The 27,718-nt window shown below is 45.3% G+C and overlaps 1 long non-coding RNA gene across 7 annotated transcripts in view; it reads left to right on the forward strand.

Moving 5' to 3' along the window:
* The first annotated feature begins 211 nt into the window (after window positions 1-211).
* Window positions 212-27,718, forward strand: part of LOC129636502 (uncharacterized) — a 31,046-nt gene continuing 3,539 nt past the window's right edge. Inside the window, exons 1-3 of one of the 7 annotated variants that reach the window (XR_008706957.1) lie at window positions 212-564; window positions 4,144-4,285; window positions 4,628-4,762. This is a non-coding gene — a long non-coding RNA (uncharacterized LOC129636502). Of the gene's footprint in view, window positions 587-610; window positions 787-811; window positions 1,053-4,143; window positions 4,286-4,627; window positions 4,763-27,718 lie in introns of those variants that run through there. The other 6 variants (XR_008706960.1, XR_008706961.1, XR_008706959.1 and 3 more) reach the window with 6 other exon arrangements.

The following is a 27,718-nucleotide window of genomic DNA, read 5'->3' on the forward strand; positions in this document are numbered from 1 at the left end:
CACACACACTCATGCACACACCCGGAGAGACCCATTCCACCCACATCCCTGACTTTGATAAGCACTGTCAGATAAGAATAGCCCACTCCACGAAGGTAGGTAGAGAGCCTTGTCAATTATTTCTTCCCCGTTCCGCCCCTCCCCCTCCACAATATCCGTGCATACGTAATGATTTCATTAACCTCGAGACTCCTGCAGATGAGTTGAAAACCCAGCTTACACGGCCAATTAGTTGGCAGCGCGTTCCGCACGCTGTATGGAAGTACCTTTCTCTTCCCCTTAAATTCCGCCTGACTTTTCGGCTGTATTTCATAAGTGTTAATGTAATGTTGCTGAAAGGAAATATGGCCAAGGCAGGAAACTTTCCCCCCACTCTCTGGGATGCAGCTGTTCGTTTGGTTTGGGTTGTTAATTCAAAACACTCCCAGGTGCCTATTTCATATTATCTCTTGTTTAGAACAAAATAAAATGAAACTGTCAAAACCTTTCTGCCTCGCTGGGGCCTGGGCTCAACAGCCTGGTAAAGAGACCAGGAAGGAAGCAACTGCCCACTCCCCTTTCCTGGTGAGTAGTGGGCACCTTCCAGGTGAGGCCCCCCACCTGCCACCAACCTGCCTGCCCTCACCAAGGTCTTGTTGGAGGCCTGCTTTGGACTCCATTCCTGCCCCAGGCCCTTTGCTCCTAGCCTTCCTCTCCAGGATCACCGTTTCCACTTCTCAGCTCTCTTGCAAAGCCTCCTGTCTGACGCTTTCCCTGGGTGCCCTGGTTTTGCAGTTTGAGCATACAGTAAGTGCTCAATAAACGTTGGCCACTATTAATATTTCCTCTTCATGAGTTGTTTGGTGCTCATGAAATATTGAATCGAGTGAGCACTCTCAAGTGGCTTTCCTACGATTTGCATATATCCCGGTATGCTGTTTGTAGCCAGGCACTTGCTTTTTGTATAAGGAAGTCTCCCTACCGAGGATGTTTATCTTCTCTGCCATCTGCCCTCAACCACTCCATCCTTGTGCCAGAACCTGGTGCTGAGCGAGGCTGGGAACCAGAGGACGGTAGGGCAGATTGTGGCTGGGGTTCCTTGCTGGAGCTCCAGGGGTCCTCCCTGGGAGAAGTACATGTGGCTTTTTGGAGCTAAACTCTTAGCATGTTCAGTGATTCCTTTTTAAAATCCAAAGCGACCTCCCGTTCCATGGAGGATAGCTTCTTTGGGTGACTTTATTGTCACAGCTGGAATTTCAGGGGCTGGGTTAGGTGGTCCCAGGGACAGTGGATGGCTGACACCCCCTCTTAGTGAGAAATTGTTTCTTACTGACTCAGCAACACCCTTGCCCAAATTCCTTGGTCCACCTGGGTCCTCTGACCATGGGGATCCCCACGTATCCCCGGGATGGCCCTGGCAGACCTTGGTCTGCTCTTACTTGATGGGAAGGCAGTGGGCTCAGTTCCCTTACTCGGGAAAGGCTACCCTAGTAGAATCTCATGTCCATGCTCCACATGGGCCCCTTGTTCTCTCTCTCACTCTCTCTGAAGTCCCTGGCCTCCTTTCTGTGATACATTGCAAGCAGGAGAAGACTGGGGCCGATGTAGCTACAATCAGGCTCTGTAAATGAGAGAAATTGCTGGAAAATGAGGGTTCAATAGATGGCAGGCTGGAAATGCTAAGTGGGATGACCCTTTGTTATTGTTGTTGTCAGGTCCCTCAGACCCAATGCCTGCACTGTTCCTTAAACTGCCCAGAGACAAGGAGCATCCGTTCTCTGGCGGGGGAGGCTTCGTGCTGTGTTTAGAGAACGTGTTTTATATTTTGAGCCACTTTTTCTGTATCCTGAGGTCTGATTGATTCTAGGTGCAGTCTAACATCTTGGCCTGAGATCCTGTAGCGAGTTGGAGGGACTTAAAGAAACAATTCAGACCCCAAACCCCTTGTTTTTAGAGACTTGACCTTCCATCTGTTGACAATCAAATATTGAACCTATTAAGAGTGGCAGGTCCCCAAGCTGGGAGGAAGGAAGGAATTTCCCAGAGTCCCCAGAGACAAAGGACCTTTTGACTACACCTGGGGGTGAAGGGTGGCCAGCTCAGGTCACAAGAAATTGGGGATCAGATGAGCAGGAGAACAGCTGGGGAGTTGGGGGCCAGGGGTCCCCCTCCTGAGTTCTGATTTGCCTAGTAAGGGGGAGAGATGGGGAGCATGTAATAGAGAGGGATCAGCCATGAGAGATTCTGGAATTCAGATGAGGGGCCCCTCGCCTCCCTGTGCTCTGAACCTGTGCTTTTCCACAGTCTGCGTGCCTGCTTCCTGCACTCGACCTCCAGCTCCTCAAGAGCAGGGGCTGTGTCTCCATCTTCTTTGCATGGCTGTATGACCTGGCTAGAAACAAATATTCATGGAATAGATAAGTGGAGAGACCCAGAAAGGGGGCTGTTTAAAGTGGGGCTCACTCTTCGGGTGCCTTTGCATGAATTAGGAAAACTACCTCCCCTGAAGGCAGAATCTGCCCAGTGGACACATGGCTGGATGGGTGAAGTCCCTTCTGTCTTGGCTACAAGGCACAGACACAACAGTGGTTATCCTTAGATTTAGGAACGGGGGCTGATGTCCCGGGCCCCAGACTTTAAGACATCCTGGTCTGGGTCATGCTGGGTGATGGTCTCTTGGGGAAGCAGGAGATGGCCAGAAGGCAGCGTCCTCCTTTGGGGGGCAGTGCCCCTCCAGCCCTTAAGGTCTGCGTGAGGGCAGTCTCTCCCAGAAGCCTTGTCCAACGTCCTCTTCTAGGACTTTCCCTCTGTCCCACCCTTTTACACTGTCCTCTCAGGAAATCTAACCCCCATCGAGGCTCTCTTTGATGTCTCTAGCTAGAGAGCTCACAGTAGTCTTCTGGTTCACACAGACCTGGGTTGCAATCACGGTTCACCCCTTACCCACTGTGAGCCCCTGGGAAGATGTTTTAATGTCACTGAGGCAAAGTTGCCTTAGCCGCACAGTGGAGAGGTGGCGAGGTTCTGTGAAGGTGTATCTACAAGGCCCAGGCCAGTGTTAGACATAGAAGTTCTTTCTGAAGGCTTAATGAGTCTGTACCAGAGGAGATGGTGGTCCCTGGAATCCACTGTGAAGGGTTCCTGCATGATCACTTCTGTAGGTTCCATTTCTCAGGGTGGCCTTTATAGCAATCCTTCTGGAACAAAATCCCTAGTGTGCTTCCTGAGACCTTGAGTCATTGGCCCCACATAGACGTCTCTGGTGGATGGGGCAGGATGCTCCCCAAACTTCAGCAGCTCCTGGAACCAGGTGTGGCCATGGGAGTGGCTAAAGCCAGCTGGTCCTGTTCAGGCTGGTCCCTTCCTATGGGTCTTGGTCCACTCAGTCCAGTGATCTTTTCATTATGTTAGGAAGACTGCTGCTGCTGCTGCTGCTGCTGCTAAGTCGCTTCAGTTGTGTCCAACTCTGTGTGACCCCATAGACGGCAGCCCACCAGGCTCCCCCGTCCCTGGGATTCTCCAGGCAAGAACACTGGAGTGGGTTGCCATTTCCTTCTCCAATGCATGAAAGTGAAAAGTGCAAGTGAAGTTGCTCAGTCATATCCGACTTTTAGCGACCCCATGGACTGCAGCCCACCTGGCTCCTCCATCCAGGAGGAGAAAATCTTGCCTGGGATTTTCCAGGCAAGAGTACTGGAGTGGGTTGCCATTGCCTTCTCTGGTTAGGAAGACTAGAGTTAGCTGATTTCATGAAAGGAAGTGAGTTGAAATTTACAATGAAGATATTGGCTCCACATGAAGGAAACCTTGAGTCATAGTCGTGCTTCATCCAATAGGGCCTTAGGAAGCCTGTGGTCCTCCCCACTTTGCTTTGCAGATGAGAAAAAGGGACTAGAGAGGATAAAGCCCAGTATACTTTCTATTACATCTCAGGGCCTCCCTTGACCATGAGATTAACTCTAAACTTGCCCAGCTTGGGACTGTCTTATGGGAATTGTTGGAAATTCCATAGCAGCCCATGTCTGAGATTCTTGAGGGGTTGACATGCAGGAAGACCCTGCCCAGCCCACCCTCATGACCATAGTTATCTCCCCTTCTTCCCCCTGCTTCTAGACCATCTCTAGCCTTCAGTTACAAAGACACCACTTTTACTCTTGTTTCTAGGTACTTGCTCAAGATAACACAGAGCTGGGACCCTGGGAACAAAAGGACCTAGTGTTGACTGGAGGCCCATCATGTGATGGACATCACCCTGGGTTCCTCACGTGCCTAAGTGTTCTCGCTTATCTCCCACAAGAACCTCAGGGTCGTTTGAGAATTGTAATAGATGCCTATTGAATGAATGATTGAATGGATGACTGTTAATTGCACGCCTTCCTTTTTAGTCATTTATACATGGCCCGTATCTTTTGCATCTCTCTGTAGAATCCTGTTCTTTCACCACTTCTGTTTTCTTAAACCTACGGTATCCATTCAGAATGACCCCTAACTGTGAGGATCCACTGAAAGAACTGCATTCATGTCCCTGTTGTCTAAAAGGAAGTCAAGAATCCAAAGCTCAGAGTACAAAGAGTAGATTTTGTGAATTTCTCAACTCGAGCCCAAAACCCTAGCATATAAACAGTAATCTGCGTGTTTATATTCTTAGCTTTCCAGAGAGACTGAGGGGCATGGAATGTGTGATTCTTGTTCCTTCTTCATGGGAGTCACATTCTTGTCAAGCGTGCAAATGGAAAATAATCCTATACTCCAGCGACAAAGCGGAATAACATGCCGTGTCTGGGTAAGAATTTGTTTCTATTTCTCCCTTGGCCAGCTGTTTGTATGATTTATCCCAGGCACCGAGTGACCCTTCCTGTTTCAGTTTATTCAGCTGTAAAATGGGGCTATCCTGTGTGCTTAGCTGGCTTCCAGGCTAGGAGTTTTAAAAGAACTGGCCTTGTTTCAGCTGATCTTGGATGGTGCCCTGGGAATGTGTGCAGGGGAGAAAAAATGAGTTGACAAGACTTCAGTGCTCATCTTCTCTGTTCCAGCTTCATACCTGATCTTCCATTTCTTGACTCAATTTCTCAGAGAGCACACTAGGGATTTCATTCCCTGAAAAGGCCTATCCGAAGACCTGGATCTGCCATTACCATGTCTTCACTTGCAAAATGGAAACAGGAACAATTCCTAGCCTACTTCCCTTAGCTATGGCTGTAGAAAATGAAATGAGTTGGTAGATAGGAAAGTGCTTTGATTAAGATTAAGTCTCACTCAGACAAAGTTGGTTACAATGACAATAGCACCCACTGCTCGTTTTGCTACAGTTTCTTTAGTTTGTGACTCGCTTGAAAATGAAAGTTTTGTGGTTCTGTTTATCTGGTTTACATTTTGTGATTTACTTCTCAATTTGGCACGGGCAGATGGTTCAGGAGCATCCAACTATTTTAAACACATATTGTTATTATTTCCCAAAGCCCTAGTCTCTGGCAGTTTGAAATGTTGGTCCAAGTTCACCTACAGCAAGAGTATTTAGTGACATCAGAGGGAAGAGAAGCTTTTCATCAAGGTGGGCCTGGGGTACAGGAAGGAAAGGGAGACATAAGAAAGGAGGAAGAAAGTGCCAAGTAGCGTAGCTTGTCTGTGGAGTCAGGCCAGGGATGAATTAATCATGACATGCTGGAAAAAACCAAACAAACAAAAGAACGCCACACCAAACAAAAGGGCCTGGCTTTCATTTTATAGTCAATCAAATGGCAAAGCAACATCAGGCCTCCTTATGATGAGAAAATCAAATGTTTCATCTGGTCAGGTCTGCAGTGAGTCAAGAGGAAGAGGCTATGTAATGACCAAGCTTGTCCGTGACCATTTGGCTTGTAGTGATCGGCACAGCCTAGGACCTTGGGGAGAAAGAATCTGCGGACAAGTGGGAAGCCACACGCAGGGACCCGTGCTCCATGTGGTGTAAACAGCCAGGACATCTGGGCACCTCATGTTCTTGTACCTTCGAGTGGGGAAGAAACAAGGCCTCTGAAAGATGAGCTAAGCCTGGGGAGCGAGTTGGAAGAAGCAGCAGATGATGAAAATATTTAGATAGTGCAGCGTCTCCTCCAGCAAGGGCAACAGGGCTGGATGGCTTGGATCTCTCCATAGATGAGAGGTTTGCATTCTTTCTAAGGCAGTGTGGTCCAGCATCATTCATTCTCTGGCGATGGCAGGCCTGAGTGATGGGGCTGGTGGTAACAGCAGTAGCCGTGTGTGGGGCGTCTGTGGTTGCCTGGAGGAACCATTTGACCAGTTTCTGTCTGGGGCACACGTGCTTTTTCCTGCTCTCTCTTTGGGAACACAAACTGCCTTCCATGCCATTGAGTCTGCATCAGTCCTAACACTGCCTCTTCCTGGCCACATGATTGGTTAAGGAATTAGCATATGGCCTAAGGCTGACCAATTGAAGTCCTTCCCTGAAACTGGTTTATGGATACTAGAAGAAGGCTTCCCAGGTGGCGCTAGTGGTAAAAAAAACCTGCCTGCCAATGCAGGTAGACAAAACAGGTGCAGGTTCGATCCCTGGGTTGGGAAGATTCCCTTGAGGAGGAAATAGAAACCCACTCCAGTATTCTTGCCTGGAGAATCCCATGGACAGAGAAGCCTGGTAGGCTATAGTCCATAGGGTTGCGAAGAGTCAGACACGACTGCAGTGAGCTTAACACACACAGGAGAAGGAAACTGGTCCTCCATCTGGAGGGATAACTAAGCTCTGATGCAGTAGTTTTGGAGCTTTCGGAATATCTTTCCAGTTTTGCGGAGAAATCCTGTCCACTGCAGGAAAGAACTGATCAATGTATAGAGAGAAGCAGAGCTGAGAAAGAGCCTAATGACATCATTTGAGCCCCTGGATCCAATCATGATTGAGGCCAGATGCACCCTTACGTTCCCAGTTAAATGAACCCAAACATTTCATTTGGGTTGAAAGCTAATTTGAGCTGGGTTTCTGTCACCTGAACCTGGGTAGTCAGGATGGGGTTGGAGTGGGGTCAGGGGTGAAGGCAGGACTGAGCAAATAAGAAACCAAAGAGAGAAAGGAAGGGGAGGGGAGGAAGCATGATCCCACAGCCCTCTTTAGGGAGGTGGGAATCTGCTTCAGTTTTCTGAGGCTGTAGGAAGCCTGGCTTCTGAGAAAGAACACTCATTGTCAAAGGCTGATCTGGTCTATTTGGGGGATCAGCCTCATGGCTCTTGGGATGTGAGCATCCACATACATTCATGTCCCCTCCCCTGCCTCCATCAGGCCACTCTTGGGTCAACCAAAAGAGACCCTTTAGTAATATCATTAGTTATGGTGCTGAAGTTTTGAAGCTTGGACATTAGATAGACTTTGATTTCTAACTTTAGCCCTTACTAGCAGAATGGCCTTGAGGAGATTACCTAAGCTGTCTATCCTCAGTTTCTTTGCCTCTAAAATGGGTCTAATAATTATATCCATCTCAAAGAATTGCTGAAGAGCCCCATCAGCCAATGCATGTGAAGAGTGTGTACCATGACCAGTCCATGGGAAACACCCGCTAATAATGCTACTCAATTTCTCGAGTGGGAAATGGTGAAGTAGGTCATAGGACTCCCACACTATAGATGAAAACAGAATGGTTTAAAGGAGGAAGGTGATTTAGAATGTGGGAGAAGCACACTCGGATACCATTAAGATTTTCTTAAGTGACATAAATTTCAATAAAAAGAGAGCATGTGCTCAAAATAATTGAAAGCCAGGGCATGAAGAGAGAACTGTACTTCTGAGTCCACAGCAGCATATTCATAATGGCTAAAATCTGGAAGCAATCCAAGTGTCCATCCACAGAAGAATGGATACACACCGTGTGTCCAGGCAGTCCTCCATATCAACCAACTGTGCATGGAAAATATTTTTTAAAAATTCCAGAAAGTTTCAAAAAGCAAAACTTGAATTTGCCACACTCTTCTAACTACCTAGATAACATTTACATTGTGTTTACATCTATGTAGCATTTACATTGTACTGGGTATTGTTAAGTAATCTAGAGATGATTTAAAGTATATGGGAAGATGTGCATAGGTTGTATACAAATACAATGCAATTTTTATAAAAGACTTCAGCATCTTTGGATTTTGGTATCTCTGGGGATCCTGGAACCAATTTCCCACAGATAGATAGATAGATAGAGATTTAGATTATTAAAAAGTAGGGACATGCTGACCTATGTGGCAACATGGATGAGTCTTGAAGATGCAATGTTAAGTGAAGTCACTCAGTCACAAAAGGACAAATACAGTATGATCCTATTTATATGAGGCATTTAGATTAATTAAATTCATGGAGACATAAAGTAGAATGGGGGTTGCCAGTTCTTGGGGGACAGTCATGGGGAGTTATGGTTTAACACGTACAGTTTCCATTTTGCAAGATGAAAAAAAAGTTCTGTGGTGGGTGGTGATAATAGTTGGAAAACTATGTGAATATACTTGATGCCACTGAACTATACACTTAAAAATGGCTAAAATGGTAAATTTTGCATTACATCTATTTTTCACAATTGTATTTATTTAGTTGATTTACAATGTTTCAAATGTACAGCAAAGTGATTCAGTGAGTCACTGAATATATATATTCTTTTTCAGATTCTTTTCCATTATAGGTTATTACATGATTTTTTTTAAATTACATGATATTGAATAGAGTTCCCTATGCTGTATAGTAGGCCCTTGTTGTTATTTATTTTATGTATAGTAGTGTGTATCTGTTAATGCACAACTCCTAATTTATCCCTTCTTTCCCTTTCCCCCTTTGGTAACCATAAGTTTGTTTTCTGTGTCTGTTACCACTATTTTAAAAAGGAACTTAGAGTCATGTCTAGTAATAATGCATTTTCATTTTAGCAAAAAGATAAAAATTTGGTATATGTGTGTTGAGCAGAGAAAAAGGATGACTATATACCAAATTGTTCCAGTGCTTTTTTGTCTGTGGGGTTTAGTGGGACTGGAGGGGTCAGGTTACTTTAGGCACTTTATTTTTTAAATTAATTAATTTATTTTAGTTGGAGGCTAATTACTTTACAATATTGTAGTGGTTTTTGTCATACATTGACATGAATCAGTACTTTAGGGACTTTGCTGCTGCTGCTAAGTCACTTCAGTCATGTCCGGCTCTGTGCGACTCCATAGACGGCAGCCCACCAGGCTCCGCCATCCCTGGGATTCTCCAGGCAAGAACACTGGAGTGGGTTGCCATTTCCTTCTCCAATGCATGAAAAGTGAAAGTGAAGTCGCTCAGTCGTGTCTGACTCTTCACAACCCCATGGACTGCAGCCTACCATGCTCCTCTGTCCATGGGATTTTCCAGGCAAGAGTACTGGAGTGGGGTGCCATTGCCTTCTCCGTTTAGGGACTTTAGTACAATCTAAATTATTACAATGATCAAATATTGTTCTTGCTACTTCAATGAGTAATATTAAATTATAACCATTTGCTTTGTACTTTTACACTTGCAAAGTGCCTTTATGGAATATATAATGGTGCAGCCATTTTGCAGAACAGTTTAGCAGTTCCTCAAAGAGTTAAATGTAGAGTTACCATATAATCCAACAGTTTCACGCCTAGTTACATATTGGAAACACATGACCACTCAAAAATTTGTACATGAATGTTCATAACAGCATGATTCATAATAGTCCCAAGTGGAAAGAATCCAAATGTCCTTCAACTGATGAATGGATAAACCAGTGGTACCTCTACAAAATGGAATATTATTCAGCAATAGAAAAGAATGAAATGCTGATAATGCTACAATGTGCAAATATGGTAAATGAAAGAAACCTGACACCAAAGACCACATTTATATAAAATGTTCAGAATAAATAAATCTACAGAGACAGAATGTAGATCAGGACTGGAGGCAACAGCTAAAGGGTGTAAGCTTTTTAAAAAATCCAGTAATAAAAATGTTCTAAAATTGATTCAGGTAATGGGTACACAACTCTGTCAATATTCTAAAAGCCACTGAGTTGTTCATTTAAATGGGTGAATTGTATAGTATGTGAATCATCTCTCTATAAAACTATTATACAAGAAAACTAACAAAGTCTCTTTGTAAGTTACACAATTACATATTCACAGTGAGCTTGGGAGGCAGATATTACATGAAGAAACACACCTGGAAAACTAACTTAGATTCCCTTGAGAAAGAGAGACATTATCAAAGTCTGGTTAGGCTTACTTTTTTTTTGTAATTCCCACCAATAAAATGTTCCACAAAAGGCTAGATCAAAAGGACATGCAAGAAAGCAACCCAGATGATTCCCAACTAGGGAATAAACCTACAAACTATGATCTGTCCACACAATGGAATACTACTCGGCAATCAAAAGAAAAAAACCACCTCATTTGTTCAACCTAGATGAATCTCGAATACGTTATGCTCAGTGAAAGGAGCCAGGCCCAAAAGGCTACATGCCGTATGAGTTCACTTATATGGCATTCTGGAAAAAGCCAGACCATAGAGAAGGAAAACAGACCAGGGGCTTGATTTTCAAAGACACTCAAAGGAACTTTCCGGAATGATGGAACTGTTCCATATCTTGATATGACTACACAGTGGTATATATTTATCAAAACTTGTAGAACTGTACATTAAAAATGGTGAATTTTATTGTATATGAATTATAAGTTAAGAAACGGGGCAGGGAAAAGACGTGGGGAGTGCATTCGGACATTCAGGCGGGTGCACAGGCGGTGAGAAGAGGTATCTGGGCAAGGAACGGGGTGTCACCACCTGGTGACCCCCCTGTGACCCACAGGTCACCTTGGGCTTCCCTGTCCTTTGGTGAGCCGGGGCTACAAATCCGCGAAGCCCTGGAGGTGATGTCTGCTCCTTCCTGTGCTCCTCACCTCCAACACCTGCCATGTGTGGTCCATTCACCCCACATTTGCCTGCAATGGCCTCTTTACTGGCCCAAATCCACCCCCACTGGGCATTCAGGGCTTGGGTGACTTAGAAAACGGGAGAAGGCCTGGGCCCCTGCCATTCCGCTGCCGTTTCTACCTCCTCTTCCATTTCTGCCTCATCCTCTCCACCTGGTTTGCTCCTGGGAGCTCCAAATATTTTCCCCTTTGTTATAAAGAGCTATGCGCTTGAGATATGGACACTTGACTGTACATAGTGAAACTGCAATAAAAAGTAAAAAAAAAGAACAGTTGGGATTTTCCCAGCTCCTTTCCATAGAAGCTCTCAAACTTAGGTACTCAGTAGAGCCAGGGCCTTCTTTTCATGAGGAATCTCTTTGGTATTATAAAGAGCAACTTTTCCCCTTGGTGGCTCAGACTTAAAGAATCTGCCTGCAGTGCAGGAGACCCAGGTTCGATCCCTGGATGAGGAAGATCCCCTGGAGATGGGAAAGGCACCCCACTCCAGTGTTCTTGCCTGAAGACTCCCATAGACAGAGGAGCCTGGCTGGCTACAGTCCGTGGGATCTCGAAGAGTCAGACATGACTGAGCAACGAACACTTTCGCTTTTCACTCACCACCTCCCCCGCCCCCCACCTTTATTCCTGATGTTTGGGACCCAGACATCAACCAGGGTGAGCACCCCCCGATGCAGCTCTGAGCTCTAGTCCTCCCAAAAGCATGCGGAAAGGACTCCGCCCTAGTCCCAGCCTCTGCTTGCTGCTGGGGTGTCTCTGTGGAGGTGGAGCCGTCTGTCCATGTATGCAGCCTCAACAGTTGTCTCTTCCAAACGCACTGTCAGAAAGGTCCCAGCACAGGCTATGTGACACTCCAGCTTTCCCCTACCTTGAGGAGCCTACCTTTAAAATTCATGCAATTTGCCCCTGGCATATCCTCTTGTCCATGCTTTTCTTCAGGCTCACCTCTCCACGCCCTCTCTTCCACCACTTCCCCATCACTGCCCTGATGGTTGCAGGCCCAAAGCTTCAGGCCAGCCGCTCCAGCCAGGCCCATTTACTGCACTAATTAACAGCCTAGCAGCAAGAATTCCAAGGTCCTCCCCAGGAAGGGCTGGCCTGCTCCCCAAAGAAGTTGCTCTCCCTGGCCCCTCTGGAGGTGATGCCCCCAGCACCCTGAGCCTGGGCCTTCTTCCTACTCCAAGCCCTTTCCCCTTGTCTTTTGGTGAGCATGAAACAATTTCCTCTTATCACTGAGCCTCGCCATTGGGCAGATTAATGAACGTGAACCCGGCCCCAGAGGCCCACTTGCCAAAAATCTCTGCAGTGTATTGAGCTGTCCCCATGGTGAGCTGCACTAGGGAAAATTCCTGGGCAATGAAAGACACAGAGCCTCTCTGTTGAGTCCCCAGCAGCAGCCGTAGCTCCAATCCGACCCAGAGATCCACTGCAGAAACGATCTTCCACTGCTAGCACCTCCTTTGCCCCCATCCAACCATCCTCAAGCACCCCGTATAAGCATCTGACCCCTCCTCCCCCAGTAGCCAGCTCTGAGGCTCCCTGATGCTTTGAGAAATAAAGAAACAGCCCCAGCCAGTGGCCCATGCCATAAACACCCAGGGGCTGGTGGGGCCCCCACTAGGGCTCAGGCATCTTGGTGACTGACAGGCGCTCTCGTTAGCAGCACACCACCCGGCCCTCCTATGCCTGGCCCTGCACTCTGTGATAAAGCCACAGGGCCAGGGCAGAACTAGCTTGGTGTTCGCGGGAGGCTGTTTGTTTTCTTCCCTTCAGAGGAGTTCTTAACACACTGGTGTGTAGGACTCACTCCTCACAATGGGAACTAGATGGAGCTAGTAAGGGCCTTGGGGTTATTTGCTTTGAAAACACCCAGCACAAGGGGTCTTTGAAAAAATTCTCAGGAGCAGGGATCCCACAGCATCCAGCCAAGGGTTCAGGGAGCCAGTTGTTCTCTTAAGGGAAGCTGCCAGCTCTGGGGGTCACCTGGAGGGTTTTGCAGCCGTGACTATCGTATCAGTAGCAGAATTTGAACCCGTGAATCACATGGCTTGATGGAGTGGAATTGTTCCTCCCCATTTATGGGGCGTGGGGCTTCCCTGGTGGCTCAGCTGGTAAAGAATCTGCTTGCAATGCAGGAGACCTGAGGTCAATCCCTGGGTTGAGAAGATCCCCTAGAGAAGGAAATGGCAACCCTCTCCAGTATTCTTGCCTGGAAATCCATGGACAGAGGAGCTGGAGAGCTACAGTCCATGGGATCCCAAAGAGACAGACATGACCAAGAGACCGACACTTTCACAGTCATTTATGGGGTGACCTTCTCTCTCCCAAGATTGATTCCTACATGGAGTTCGCATGCATTGGCTTCCTCACTGGCAGGATTCCCAGCCTGTTGGGATGGGCATTGGCCAATTTAGGCATCACTGATGCAGGATCACTGACGCAGGTGGACTGTTGCCTGTGGTTGAGCCGTGGACGAGTGCTGTATTGTTGGACCACATGTCAGTCTGTGAATTAAACTCAACTGATCTTTCCCATTTGTATATCTTAACCAGAATGCATGGTCCTTTGTTGTGAATTTCTTTGGCATTTCCCTGATGACTATTGAAGTTGAGTTCCTTTGCTTATGTTTAATGACCTTTTTAAGGTCATTTTTAAGGTTTAATTTTTTTAAGTGACTGTTCAAGTGTTTTGCCCATTTTTCTATTGGATTTTCAATCTCTACCTATTGAAGAGTAGGAGTTACTTTCATATTCTGACTATCACTCTTGTTGGATATATGTTGATAGAAAAAAAAATTTTTTTTAAGTCCTTCACCCAGATAGCTTGAGAAGCAAGACCATGAGAATTAACACTGTTTGTCCTATCCATGACAATATATTGCAGATTTCTTTCCAAAGATCAGAGAGAGGAGATAGGAATTTACACTTAATATCCTCACTCAGGAGTATTAAAGTTGCAAGGATAAGATGCCCAATTCAAGCTAGTTCAAGAAGAAAAGGAATATATCAACCCTCAGAAGTGCAATAGACGCAGGGATGGCTTGATTCAGGTGTTCAAGGGCATCTCCCTCCCACCCCCCATCATTTTTTTCTGTGTTCTCTATGTTGGCTTTGTTTTCTGGCAAACTCTTTCTGTTGGAGAGAATGGATCCCAGAAACTCTGGACTTACATGATTCTTGTCTCAGGTTGAGAGATACCCTCTGCCTCCCAGTGTTTATATAAATTCCCCCAAAGGATTTTAATGGGCCATGGTTGGGTTACAAGCCTACCAAAGGACCAGTCTGAGTTCTAGGCCATACTATAGCAGAGGATACAGAATCCTGAGCCTGAGATTCCTATCAGAAAATGTATGGATTAAAGGAAGGTCAGTAGCTGAAGGGAAGGGAAGCAGCGTGGACCACAAGTAATATGCATCCCCTACTTCAACTAGGAGGGCAAAGGGTGGAAAGCTTTCAAGTGAGGCTTAGCGGTGCATATGTGGTAGCACAGGATGAGAGAGGTGTAAAATTGTTGCTGTGTTGGAGAAAGATGGATCTGGTATTACTGGGTGGTAGGGAGCAGCAACTGACTTGTGACAAGGAGAAATAATAGGTGACTATACTTTTAGATATATGGTTCTCTCTTCATGGTTACCTAATTCATTTATTCATCCACTTTTTCATGTGACAAATACTTGTTGAATACTAATTCTTTTGCCAAACTTTCCTACATAATTATTACTGTGATACATGAAACAGATGTAGTCTCTGACTTCACAGAGCTAATAGTTTAGTTATATAAACTTCTCAAAAATGTTCTTTTCTAAAAAAAAAAGATAACGCAGCCTTGTTCTTACAAAGGATACTGAGCAAAAACCAGTAAGTTGGGCCATGCTAAGAATTCAGATGTTAGCAGCTTTTATCATGAATAATATTTTCCACCAGAGACCAAGGATGAGGTAATCCCTGCTAATAGGTATGCAATTTATCTCTGAGCTTCCTGGCAGCTAAGGCAAAAAGGAAAATCTGTTTAATGACCTCACTTTCACTGGTGCCAATTCAGTTTGGAAAGGCAAACCTTTTCTTGGGTCCAAGTACTTGGAGGAATTTATTAAATGGGCCCATATATATATATAATATATTGGGTAACATCATAAAATCATTATCTTCTAACCTGACAAAATGACCAGGGGCCCCACACAAGTATTTCAGGCAGCAGCATTTCGTGCTTGGCCCCCTCAAACTTCTCCCCAGATCTACTTCAAGCAGCATGGAATCGGAATGACATCACATTTCTATGGAAGAAATGCTTTTAGAAAAGTCTTTTCCAACTTCTTCAAATAGAGGTTTGGTTTTGCTTTTTGTTGTTTCTATATCCTGTTCTAGATACCTGTGGTTCCACCTGCTTATCTGCATAATCTGGAATCCTGATTATCTATCCACACACTTATTCTGCTCATCTTCCCTTCTCACTAGATTTCAGTTACTTAAGCCAGGCCTCATACCTTTACAAATTCTGTGTTTCTAGTATCTATCACTGTATTTGAGTAAGAGAGTGAGTGCTGTGGGAATGGGAAGGATGGAGGAAGGAAGAAGGAAGGGAGGAAGGAAGGGAAAAGGGGAGAAAGAAAGGAAAAAGGGAGAAGGAAAAAGGGAGAGGAGAAGAGTGTCTCTTCAAGGATGGGAAAGAAAGGAAACCAATCAGAAAAATCCCAAATTTGAGCTAAAAGAGGCAGGTTTGGTCTAATCAAGTGTCCTCAGTGTAGGAAGGCCATTTAGGGATGTGTGAGGAGCCAATGAGAAGAGTAAATGAAAGTTTGCTTCATTTTAAGAAGACACTAAAAACTTTTGAGTTACTTGGAGCCATGCCATTTCTGAAGCAAAGTCATAAAAATCCTTCGAGGCTTTTTTATAGCAAAAAGTAAATTTTGCTATAATGTGGGTGTTTTTTAAATATCTTTGACATGATGGAAAATAGGACTACCAACATCAGAGCATGCTGAGACATTCGATGGCTCTGGTTGTATGTGAAACCATAGCGTTTATTGCCCCCAGCCCAGAGGATACAGTTCAAGCCTGGTGGCAAGAGGGACACAGCCACGCCCACAGGCCTGGCCTCCTCTGTCCCTGAGCAGCAATTCCAGGGACTACAATGACTCTTAGGGAGCAATAGAAAGATGTTGTGAGTAAAAATGGGACTTTCTCATCTTTATCATGGGGGCTTCCCAAGTGGCGCTAGTGGTAAGAACCTGCCTGAGAATGCAGGAGACATAAGAGACCATAACTCAGGTTCGATCCCTGGGTTGGGAAGATCCCTTGAAGTAGAGCTTGGCAACCCACTCCATAGTCTTGCCTGCAGAATCCCATGGACAGAAGAGCCTGGCAATCCATAAGGTAACAAAGAGTCAGACATGAGGGAAGTGACTGAGCACGCAAGCACACATCTTCATCATGATTGATGAAAGTCTCCATTGGGTATTTATTTTTTTTTAACATACCAAGTTTGTAAATTAAAAAAAAAATGCCCAAAGGAGACTTCTCAATCAGTTATGATGAAGATGAAAAAGTCCCACATTTTTACCCACAAAAAATGTCCCATTTTTTACCGACAACATCATTCTATTGCTCCCTGAGTCATGGTGGTCCTGGGGTTGCTGCTCAGGGACAGGGGAGACCAGGCCTGTGGGCATGGCTGTATCCATATTGTCACCAGGCTTGAACTGCATTCTCTAGGGTGGGGGTGATGAACACCATAGTTTCACGTACAGCCAGAGCCATCAGATGTCTCAGGCATGCTCTGATTTTGATAATCCCACCTTCCATCTTGTCAAAGACATTAAAAGCACCCACGTTATAGCAAAATTTACTTTTTGCTATAAAAAAAACTTCAAAGAATTTTTATGACTTTGCTTTGGAAATGGTATGGCTCCAAGTAACTCATTTATTTTGTAATTAGTCATGGTTTCTCAGGTTTCACCGCTAATTGTGCACAGCAAAGCAAGAAAACATAACCTCAAATTGCATTCAAATGTGGTAAAATTTTAATGCATACAAAGTTTAACAAGTAATGACATTCGTATATATTAATTAAGCAGTTGCTTGTTTTTAGTTTGCACTTTTGCATTTTGTATTTTGAAAGCAAAGATTTCAGATCTCAAGCATCTTTGTGAGCCTTTGCCAAGAGTGCAGGCCCTGGGCACAGTGCCTAGAATGCTCTGTGGCCTCACATATGAAGAGCTGGACAAATGTCTCTTTAGTTGTCAGAGATCTGATGTGGAAAGAAGGAAATAGTCCTTATGCTTTGAATTCAGGTTTCACCAATGCCTTTCCATCAGTCCAGAGCCGCATTAATAAGGCATGGTAAGCTTCATAACCAGTGTCTTGTTATAGGAGAGCTCTGGTCTGGGGACGGCAGACTTAACATTACAGACCTGAATTCACATCCTGGCTGTGCTCCACATAACCGTGCAGCATCAAAAAGTCATTTCACTTCTCAGAGACTTAGTTTCCTCATCTGTGGAATGGGGCCAGTGCTATCAATCCATCATCATTCCTGGGGTTGAGTTTCAAATGATATAATCTACAAGAAAAAATTGTATTAAGACAGATATTAAGACAGCTTAGGACAGTTGTTCTCATCCTTGCCTACACTTTAGAATCATCCCCAGGGGCTTTTAACAAGCACTGAAGCCTGGGTCCTACTGAAGACCAGTTAAATCAGAATTGTTGGGGAATGAGACCAATGGTAGTTTTAAAAGGGCAACCCCTTCTGGTGATTCTAGTCTGCAGTTAGAATCACACTAGCTAGATGTTGAGGCCAGAGGTGCCTAGAGAGGACAGCTGTGTCCACGGCTGGGAGGGGCAAGCACTTCCCATTGGGAATGGGAGTGGCACCTTCCAGGTTTCCGTGGCGGCCGCAGTGGCTGTCCTAAGCGGATTCATCCTGTTGCACGAGTTTGGCTTGTTCTGGCTGCCCAGTCTCTTGGCAGTTGGTTCTTTGAACTTGGCAGTGAGTCTTTAGGCTCATGAATACATGTGCTTTCCTGACACACAGCCAGGCTTTGCTTCCCAGACTTGCAGTTACATGGGGCCACGTGAGCACGTTTGGACCAATGGATGTGAGCACTGCTTTCTCTTGGCCTTACCCGATGGACCAGTTTCCCTGGGCTGCCGTAACAAATTACCGGAAACAGGAGCTGAAACAATATAAATGTATTTTCTCAAGGTTCAGGAGGTCAGAGGTCTGAAATCAAGGTGTTGGAGGGATTGGTTCCTTCTCAGGGTTCTGAGGGAGAATCCATTCTCTTCTGGCTTCCAATGGCTCCAGAAACCCTTGGCCTTCTGGCTTGTACATGCATCATCCAATCTCTACCTGGGTCTTTATGTGGCTTCCCGCTGTGTCCCTGGGTCTTAACTCCTCCTCTTTTCTATTATAAGGACACTGATCATCATCTTGAGATCCAAGATGATTTCATCCAAAGATCCTTAACTTCATTACATCTGCAAAACTGTATTTCCAAATAAGGTCACACACCCAGGCACCAGGGGTTAGGACTTGGATGTATGTGTGTATATATATATATATATATATATATATATTTTTTTTTTTTTTTTTTGCAGAGTGGGGGCTGAGAAACACTATTCAACCCATTAAACCCCAAAGTAAAACAGAACAAACCAATAATCCCTCATTTGTTGTCTTCTGATGCTCTCTCTTCCCCACCCCGGGGGCTGGCTGAATAGAGAGTCCTATGAGGTCTTAGAGGAGGGCAGAGTCACAGGATGTGAGGGCCTGGGTCCCTGCATGACCAGTCACCTGTAAAGCATGGAGAAAGCTTCACGTCCTCAGCCCCTGTGACTGTGAGTCAGTTCTTACAGCAGTTAGTCCATCCTGACTTACACAGCAAACTTTGACATCCTTCCAATAGATTTACCTTCTGCCCAAACCAGCCTATTGAAACTAAGCTTCTATAATTTAAAAGAATATTATTTATTTCTTTGGCTGTGTCAGGTCTTAGTTGCAGCATGAGAGATCTTTGTTGTGCGCTGCAGGATTTTTCCTTGGGGTGCACAAAATCTCTAGTTGTGGGCTGTGGCTCCAGAGCGCTTGGGTTTTGGTAGATGCAGCTCGCCAGCTTAGTTTCTCCTCGGTATGTGAGATCTCAGTTCCCCTCATCAGCGATCGAACCTGTGTCCCCTGCATTGCAAGGCTGATTCTTAAACACTACCACAAACTTGGGGACTTCAAACAACGGAAATTTGTTGACAGCTCTGGAGACCAGAAGTCTGAAATCTAGATGTCAGCAGGGCCATGCTCCCTCTGAAGGGTCTGAAGGAGAGTTCTTCCTTTCCTCTTCCAGCTAATGGGGGCTCCAGGGGCTCCCTGACTAACAGTAGCATCACTTGAATCTGCTCCATCTCCACATGACTGGCCTTCTCCCCTGCCTTTCTCCTCTTTGTGTTTCCTCTTCTTCTTCTAAAGACACTCGCCATTGGATTGGAGACCCACTCTAGGATGATCTCATCTTAAGATCCTTCATTATGTTTGCAAAGGCCCCTTTCCAAGTTGAGTCGTGTTTGCTGGTGCTGGGGGTTAGGACTTGGACAAATCTTCTGGAACCACAGTCCAACCCCTGACACACCCAGAACCTCTGACCTTCAGGCACGTGCCCTTCTACCATCATCTCATGCTCAGTTGTGCCTAATGCTTTGCAACCCCATGGACTGTAGCCCTCCAGGCTCCTTGGTCTACAGGATTTTCCAGGCTAGCATACCGGAGTGGGTTGCTATTTGCTATTTCCTCCTCCAGGAGATCTTCCCGACCCAGGGATCGAACCGGTGTCTCCTGCATTGGAAGGCAGATTCTTTACTACTGCACCACCAGGGAATCCCTCATCTCTTTAGCACTTATTCTAATCTCTTGCTTCTCATCCACATGCTAACCTCTCATGGCAAGGAGAACATGAAGGACCCTACAAAGGTTGGAGTAGACATTAATATTCACAGAGAGACAGGGAGAACTTATTTTATAGCCCACAGCATGGTTTGATGCCTGGCTTACAAGAAGCCCACGTTCCTATTAAGAATGAGTGAATCTTGCATTTACTGGCTTCCCGCCATGCTTGCTGGTGCTGTCATAGGTCTTATTCCACTTGGCTCCCAAGACCGCCAGCTGGATGGTTGCTGCTTTCACCATTTGTCCACATGAGAAAATCAAGAATGAAATAGTTTGGCTAGCAGAGCCTAAGTCAACAGTCTGAATGTAAGTTTATTTGGGCAGTGATTCCAAAAAGAACTGGGGAGGGATTGGAGAAGTGAGATGGGGGTCGGGGTGGGGCAGGAAGGAAGGCAGTACAAGGTGTGCTAATGGGCAAGTTATGGCTGCAGGCACTCGGGGTTGAATTCAACCGAGGAGTCTAGGAGACAGAGTAGAGCCCATCTCAGAAGGATGAAGAAGCTGTACTAATCATTCATCGGGCCCCACCTGATGTCTTTCCAAGGCTATTTCCAAAAGCTTTAACTGCCTGGCTCTTTCCAACCTGATTAGCTAACAGGTAGAACAAGCGTTGGAGAAGGAAATGGCAACCCACTCCAGTGTTCTTGCCTTGAGAATCCCAGGGACGGGGGAGCCTGGTGGGCTGCCGTCTCTGGGGTCGCACAGAGTCAGACACGACTGAAGCGACTTAGCAGCAGCAGCAGCAGCAGCAGAACAAGCGTTGGTGGCCAGAGAAGTCCTCAACAAGTTTCAGGGACTTGTGATGAGAAGCCTTTGATGCCAAGGGAAATGGACAGAAGCTGGGCAGGGGGTGGGAGTGGGTAAGGGCAGGACACTGATGCTGTTTGCCTCCAAAGTCACCGCTTGTTCTGCCATGGTCCCCAGTGCCTTGCACCAACTGTGGGGGACAGCCTTGTGGCCCAATACCCACCTCACTGCCTGTCCTACAACCAGTTCATACTGAAATCCTGTGCTATTTGCAAGACTTCCCGAAGCCTAAAGGCTTTGAGATCAAGTTCAGAAGATTCTTCCCGCATGCTTCTGCAGTGTGTGTTTCTGTGTGATGGGTTCTGTGTGACCCAGTGACATGCATCATACTTGAAATATTTCCACTGCTGACAAAATAAATCAGCTCTCCCCGCTGTAGCGCTCAGCTTATTAGGGGAAAATGGAAAAAGGGCATTAAATATTAATGATGCATATTTCCCTCTCCCTTGGCACCTTCTATGCGGCTGCTCACTGCCCAGCCAGAGCAGCCTTCTGTCTTTTTTCTCCTATGATGATAGGAGACAGAAGGGACCTTTGACAAGGTGGTGAGGGACATGAGCACAAAATGGGGATCCAACTGGCTTTCTAGGTTTCTACTTGGGAGCACTCATGTCTCTATCCAATGCCAAGGACCACAGCACCCTGAAATTCCATCTGCAGTGGAAACCTTGTCCCTCTGCTAGTTTGACTTGGGAGCATTCACAGTAAGGAGAGAGTGCAGTTTCTTGAAGGAAAGATGGTTTCAGAGGAGCCAGCTCGGGAGACATGAACCTTGGAGAAGCGGTTGATAAGTCCTGAGCTAACAGACACAGGATACCACTGGCTTTGCCTCTGGGTTTGTTCATTTTCAGCAAACATTCGATAAAGGCACCCTTGCCTGTTAGCCCAGGACACTGAGGAGGTTGTGCGCAGGCAGCTTTTAGGCCTCGGAAAGAAATCGTCCCAGAAATATCGGTGTTTCATTTGGCTAATTTGTGAAAACTTCTGCACAAAAATAAAAAATTAATCCCTAAGAGGAATTCTCTTTTAGAATGCTGGAAAGATGGATTTCTTAGTTTTTTTTTCAATTAATTTTTCATTACACAAGTAAAGCATTAATCCAATTTTGTAAAAATTAAATCATTACACATAAGGCTAGAGCAGCTTTCTCACTCCTCTCCCGGGTCCTCATGCACTCCCATCACCAGTTAGTACTGGCAGCATCACAGCAAATGATCCCAGAGAGGAGCACTGAGGTTCTTACATTTGTTTCTGATGCTCTTTCCCCCAAAATGCTGCTCTGGTTTTCAGGTGAAGTCTACTGTGATTTGGTCTTGTGACTACTCTCTTTTGTCCTCTTCCTCGGCTCAAACCATCTGCACAAGGCTCAGTAAGTGTCTTCCAAAGACCATTTAATCCTTTGTGTCTGAGTTCAGGTGCCCTCGAAGGTTCTATGTCCTATGGCATCAGGGCAAACCTGGCTTTCAACACTGGTCCCAGCCTGTCTCTCTTGCCCCTTCCTGTCTCCCTACCTGGTCCTCCTGTCTCTGGCCCCGCTCTAATCTTCTGGAGCAGCTTAAACCTACCCCGTGGGGTCAGCCTCTGGACCTTTTCTCATGTGGTTCCCCTTTCCCTTCTTCTTGCTTCATCACCCTCTTATTTCAAGACTCAATATCCTTGATGAAGCTTTCTGTCTGTGCTGGCGCCCTGGGTCTTTCGTCTTAGGACTCATCTCTAGTTAGCACTGGAACTTTAGGAGTAAAATTTCTCCTGGAGTTGTATTTGCTCCTCTTTTACCCCACAGGAGCTCATTTGGGCTAGGGTCTATGCCTCAGTTGGCACCATCATCAGGGCTATCATTGAGACCTGCCACTGGCCAGCCTTTGTCCCTGGTGCTTCACACTGGGACATTCCTCTGTTTCTTTCCTGTTTACCGCTGAGGATCTTGGACCAAGAGACCTTGTGTCTCTTGTCAAAAGTCGCATAGTGGGTACAGATCAGAGGCGGGATTCAAACCCAGGGCTAACTCCCAAGTGTTTGAATGATAAGCACAAACATGTGCCTTCTCTAATTTTGCTTAGCCGGTGGCCTCCTCCGAGAAACCCTGTATCCATATGAAATGTGCGGCCCCCTCTGCCTGCCCTTTCCCTGGGCACTGGGAGAGCTATGATCAGGAATCTGGAGGGGGCTGGGAGAGGCTACCTTTCAGGCAGGCATGGGCCTCCAGGGACCCCAGTGAAGCCCGCAGCCATTTAGGTTAAATGAGCATCCAAAGGCCAGCGCAGCAGAGAGATCATGGGAAGACATTATCCACGGCTGTTTACAAGTGAGAGTGAAGAAGTCCTTAGTGACTTTCTTGAGGAGGGAAGACACATCCCTTGAGGGAAAATTAGGCAAATTGCGTGCCCGTTAAGGCCGTGCAGGCCCAAATCCTCATGAGGGAGATTAACTCGTCACTGACTCGGCTGTCAGTCATGCTCTCTTCATGGCCTCCTGGGTTTCAGCATCATTGCAGCTGCAGGAAGATGCAGATGGATCAGTCCTCTCGCTCCTTCACTGGCATCAGGGGTGACAGGGCTGCATCTAGGGTGTCTCACTGGCTGCCACTTGGGCTGTTTCCACAAAGGATAATAATAACCGTCCCCTCTTCTGCACCTGCCAAAGACCCCTCACCTTTCAGGGCCCAGAAGCTCTCTTCTCCTGAGCTGCTCTCTGTCATATCTGCCTCTCCTGGTCAGAATGCAGTGCTGTGACAGAGCATGAATCCTCCCAGGTTCCAAGAGGATTCACGGATGGTACCTGAAAATATGGTTTGGTGGTCCCGTAAGAGTGGAAAATGCTCTTGCAAGGATCTTGCCAAAGGACCTTCTGACATGCTAATGTGTTGGATAACTCTCCTACAGAGAGTTGAAATCACTTCCTCAAAATCTTTGATCCTGGAACCCTTTTTAAGAACATCTGTTTCCGGAGAGTGGTGGTCCATTCCTCACACTGTAAGACCCACTGGAGTGGAAGAAAAATGAGAACCCTAGAGTAGAGGAGACCTGGGTGAGGGTGTCTTCCTCCTCAGGCTGCTGCAGGTCCCTGGTGCTCTGGGCCTTGGCTTCCCCATGTTGAAGCATGTTCCCCATGTTAGAACATCTAGGAGTGGCTGGGAAGATAACGTGAGCTATGGTTCTTTGTGCTTACTGAGTTCAACCCTGGACTCGTTTTCTTCCACCCAACCTCAGTGTTGTACCACTGACATACTGCAGACCCTCTGAAGGGGCCTCTGAGAGCTGACCTGCATGAGAGCTGCTTTTATATGCATTTCTCCTCCCCCACAAGGCTGTGAGCTACATGAGAGCAGACGCTGTATCTTGGTTCTTTTTTTTTTCTTTTTTTTAATACTTTTGTATTTGGAGTGTAGTCAGTTAGCAATGTTGTGATAGTTTCAGGTAGACAGCATGTATATTGGTTTTAGTCTGCTTCCGCCTAAGGTGCTTGACCCACAGAAAGTGCTGATGCATGGTTGACACATTCATTCTGAATGTTGTGACTCTTTCAATTATGTGGACTCACAAGTCTATGGATCTCTTGGCGAGTCTTCAGGGTTGGGTGGGGCCTATATAGGAAATAATTGACCCGAGGAGGAATACATGAGTCCTCTTTTACTCTTAAATTCACTGAAAGTATGTTGTGCATACATTTTTAATACTTTTTTCCTATAAAAATAAGAGCTACTCATTGTAGAAAGTTTATAAAGTATGGAAAGACATAAAGAAGAAAATTAAAATTACCCATAATCCCAGCCACTGCTAATGTTTATATCTCTTCAGTTTTTTTCCATTGACATTGTGTGTATGTATGCATGAATATATCATATAAATTCAATATTATATATAAATAAAAATTGATAATTTTGTTCAAAATGCTTTATAAGCTGCTTTGTTCACTTGACAATATATTGTCAGCATGTGTGTTTGTGCTTAGGTCCTCAGTCATGTCTGACTCTTTGTGACCCTATAGACTGTAGCCCTCCAAGCTCCTCTGTCCATGGGGATTCTCCAGGCAAGAATACTGGAGTGGGTTGCCATGCCCTCCTCCAGGGCATCTTCTCAACCCAGGGATCAAACCCAGGTCTCTTGCATTGCAGGTGGATTCTTTACCAGCTGAGCCACCAGTGAAGGCCAAGAATAACTAGAGTGGATAGCCTATCCTTTCTCCAGGGGAATTTCCCAACCTAGGAATTGAATCTGGCACCCCACCCCAGTACTCTTGCCTGGAAAATCCCATGGACGGAGGAGCATGGTAGGCTGAAGTCCATGGGGTTGCGAAGAGTTGGACACGACTGAGTGACTTCACTTTCACTTTTCACTTTCATGCATTGGAGAAGGAAATGGCAACCCACTCCAGTGTTCTTGCCTGGAGAATCCCAGGGACGGGGGAGCCTGGTGGGCTGCTGTCTATGGGGTCGCACAGGGTCGGACACGACTGAAGCAACTTAGCAGCAGCAGCAGCAGGAATTGAATCAGGGTCTCTTGAATTGCAGATGGATTCTTTACCAGTTGAGCTATCTGGGAAGCCCCATTAAGCATAGTAGAAGTTATTAAATAGTCTTCTATATCATTTTAAATGGTTGCCACATATCCTGTTATGTGCACATAACACGATTTATTTGGTGAACCTCATTTTGGTTGTTTCCATTCTTTTCTATTATAAACAGTGAAATAATAAAGATCCACATAGCAGTCCCTATCAAAATACCAATGGAATTTTCCATATAAATAGAATAAAATAGTTCTAAAATCGGCATAGAAACGTGAAGACCCTGAATAGCCAAAACAACCTTGAGAAAGAAAAAGAAAGTTGAAGGCATCATGCTCCCTGATTTCAAACTATATTGTAAAGCTACAGTAATCAAAACCATGTGGTACTATCACAAAACCAGACACAAAAATCACTGGCACAGAATAGAGAGACCAGAAATAAACCTGTACATATACGGTCAATTAATCTATGATGTAACCATTTGAATACCCATTTGAATGCAGAGTTCCAAAGAATAGCAAGGAGAGATAAGAAAGCCTTCTTCAGTGATCAATGCAAAGAAATAGAGGAAAACAATAGAATGGGAAAAACTAGAGATCTCTTCAAGAAAATTAGAGATACCAAGGGAACATTTCAGGCAAAGATGGGCACAATAGAGGACAGAAAGACTATAGACCAAACAGAAGCAGAAGCTATTAATAAGAGGTGGCAAGAATACACAGAAGAACTATACAAAAAAGATCTTCATGACCTAGATAATTACGACGGTGTGATCACTCACCTAGAGCCAGACATCCTGGAATGTGAAGTCAAGTGGGCCTTAGGAAGCATCACTACAAACAAAGCTAGTGGAGGTGATGGAATTCCAGGTGAGCTATTTCAAATCCTGAAAGATGATGCTGTGAAAGTGCTGCACTCAATATGTCAGCAAATTTGGAAAATTCAGCAGTGGCCACAGGACTGGAAAAGGTCAGTTTTCATTCCAATCCCAAAGAAAGGCAATGCCAAAGAATGCTCAAACTATCACGCAATTGCACTCATCTCACATGCTAGCAAAGTAATGCTCAAAATTCTCCAAGCCAGGCTTCAACAGTGCATGAACCATGAACTTCTAGATGTTCAAGCTGGTTTTAGAAAAGGCAGAGGAACCAGAGATCAAATTGCCATCTGTTGGATCATTGAAAAAGCAAGACAGTTCCAGAAAAACTTCTACTTCTGCTTTATTGACTATGCCAAAGCCTTTGACTGTGTAGATCACAACAAACTGTGGAAAATTCTTAAAGAGATAGGAATACCAGACCACCTGACCTGCCTCCTGAGACATCTGTATGCAGGTCAAGAAGCAATAGTTAGAACTGGACATGGAACAACAGACTGGTTCCAAATCAGGAAAGGAGTACTTCAAGGCTGTATACTGTCACCCTGATTACTTTACTTAGACGCAGAATACATACACCATGGGAAATGCTGGACTGGATGAAGCACAAGCTGGAATCAAGATTGCCTGTCAAAATATCAATAATGTCAGATATGCATATGATACCACCCTTATGATAGAAAGCAAAGAGTAACTAAAGAGCCTCTTGATGAAAGTGAAGGAGAGTGAAAAAGTTGGCTTAAATCTCAACATTCAAAAAACTAAGATCATGGCATTTGGTCCCATCACTTCATGGCAAATAGATGGGGAAACAATGGAAACAGTGACAGACTTTATTTCTGGGGCTCCAGAATCAAGGCAGATGGTGACTGCAGTCATGAAATAACACTTGCTCCTTGGAAGAAAAGCTATGACCAATCTAGACAGCATATTAAAAAGCAGAGACATTACTTTGCCAACAAAGGTCTGTCTAGTCAAAACGATGGTTTTTCCAGTAGTCATGTATGGATGTGAGAGTTGGACTATAAAGAAAGCTGAGCACTGAAGAATTGATGCTTTTGAATTGTGGTGTTGGAGAAGACTCTTGAGTCCCTTGGAGTGCAAGGACATCAAACCAGTCTATCCTAAAGGAAATCAGTCTTAAATATTCATTGGAAGGACTAATGTTGAAGCTGAAACTCCAATACTTTGGCGACCTCATGCGAAGAACTGACTCCTTGGAAAAGACCCTGATGCTGGGAAAGATTGAAGGCAGGAGGAGAAAGGGATGACAGAGCATGAGGTGGTTGGGTGGCATCACCCACTCTATGGACGAGTTTGAGCAAGCTCTGGGAGTTGGTGATGGACAGGGAAGCCTGGCGTGCTGCAGTCCATGGGGTTGCAAAAAGTCAGACATGACTGAACGACTGAACTGACTGAATCTGTGATGAAGGAGGTGAAAATATACAATGGGGAAAAGACAGTTTCTTCAATAAATGTTGTTGGGAAACCTGGATGTGCAAAAGGATCAAACTACCCCATATTAAAAAATAAACTCAAAATGGGTTAAAGAATTGAATCTATGACTTGAAAACATAAAGTTCTTACAAGAAACATAGGTGGAATGCTCTTTGACTTTGGTATTAGCAATATGTTTTTGGATCTATCTCTTCAGGTAAGGGTGATAAAAGCAAAAATAAACAA

Source organism: Bubalus kerabau, chromosome 22 (genome assembly GCF_029407905.1).
Source record: "Bubalus kerabau isolate K-KA32 ecotype Philippines breed swamp buffalo chromosome 22, PCC_UOA_SB_1v2, whole genome shotgun sequence".
Taxonomy (NCBI): domain Eukaryota; kingdom Metazoa; phylum Chordata; class Mammalia; order Artiodactyla; family Bovidae; genus Bubalus; species Bubalus kerabau.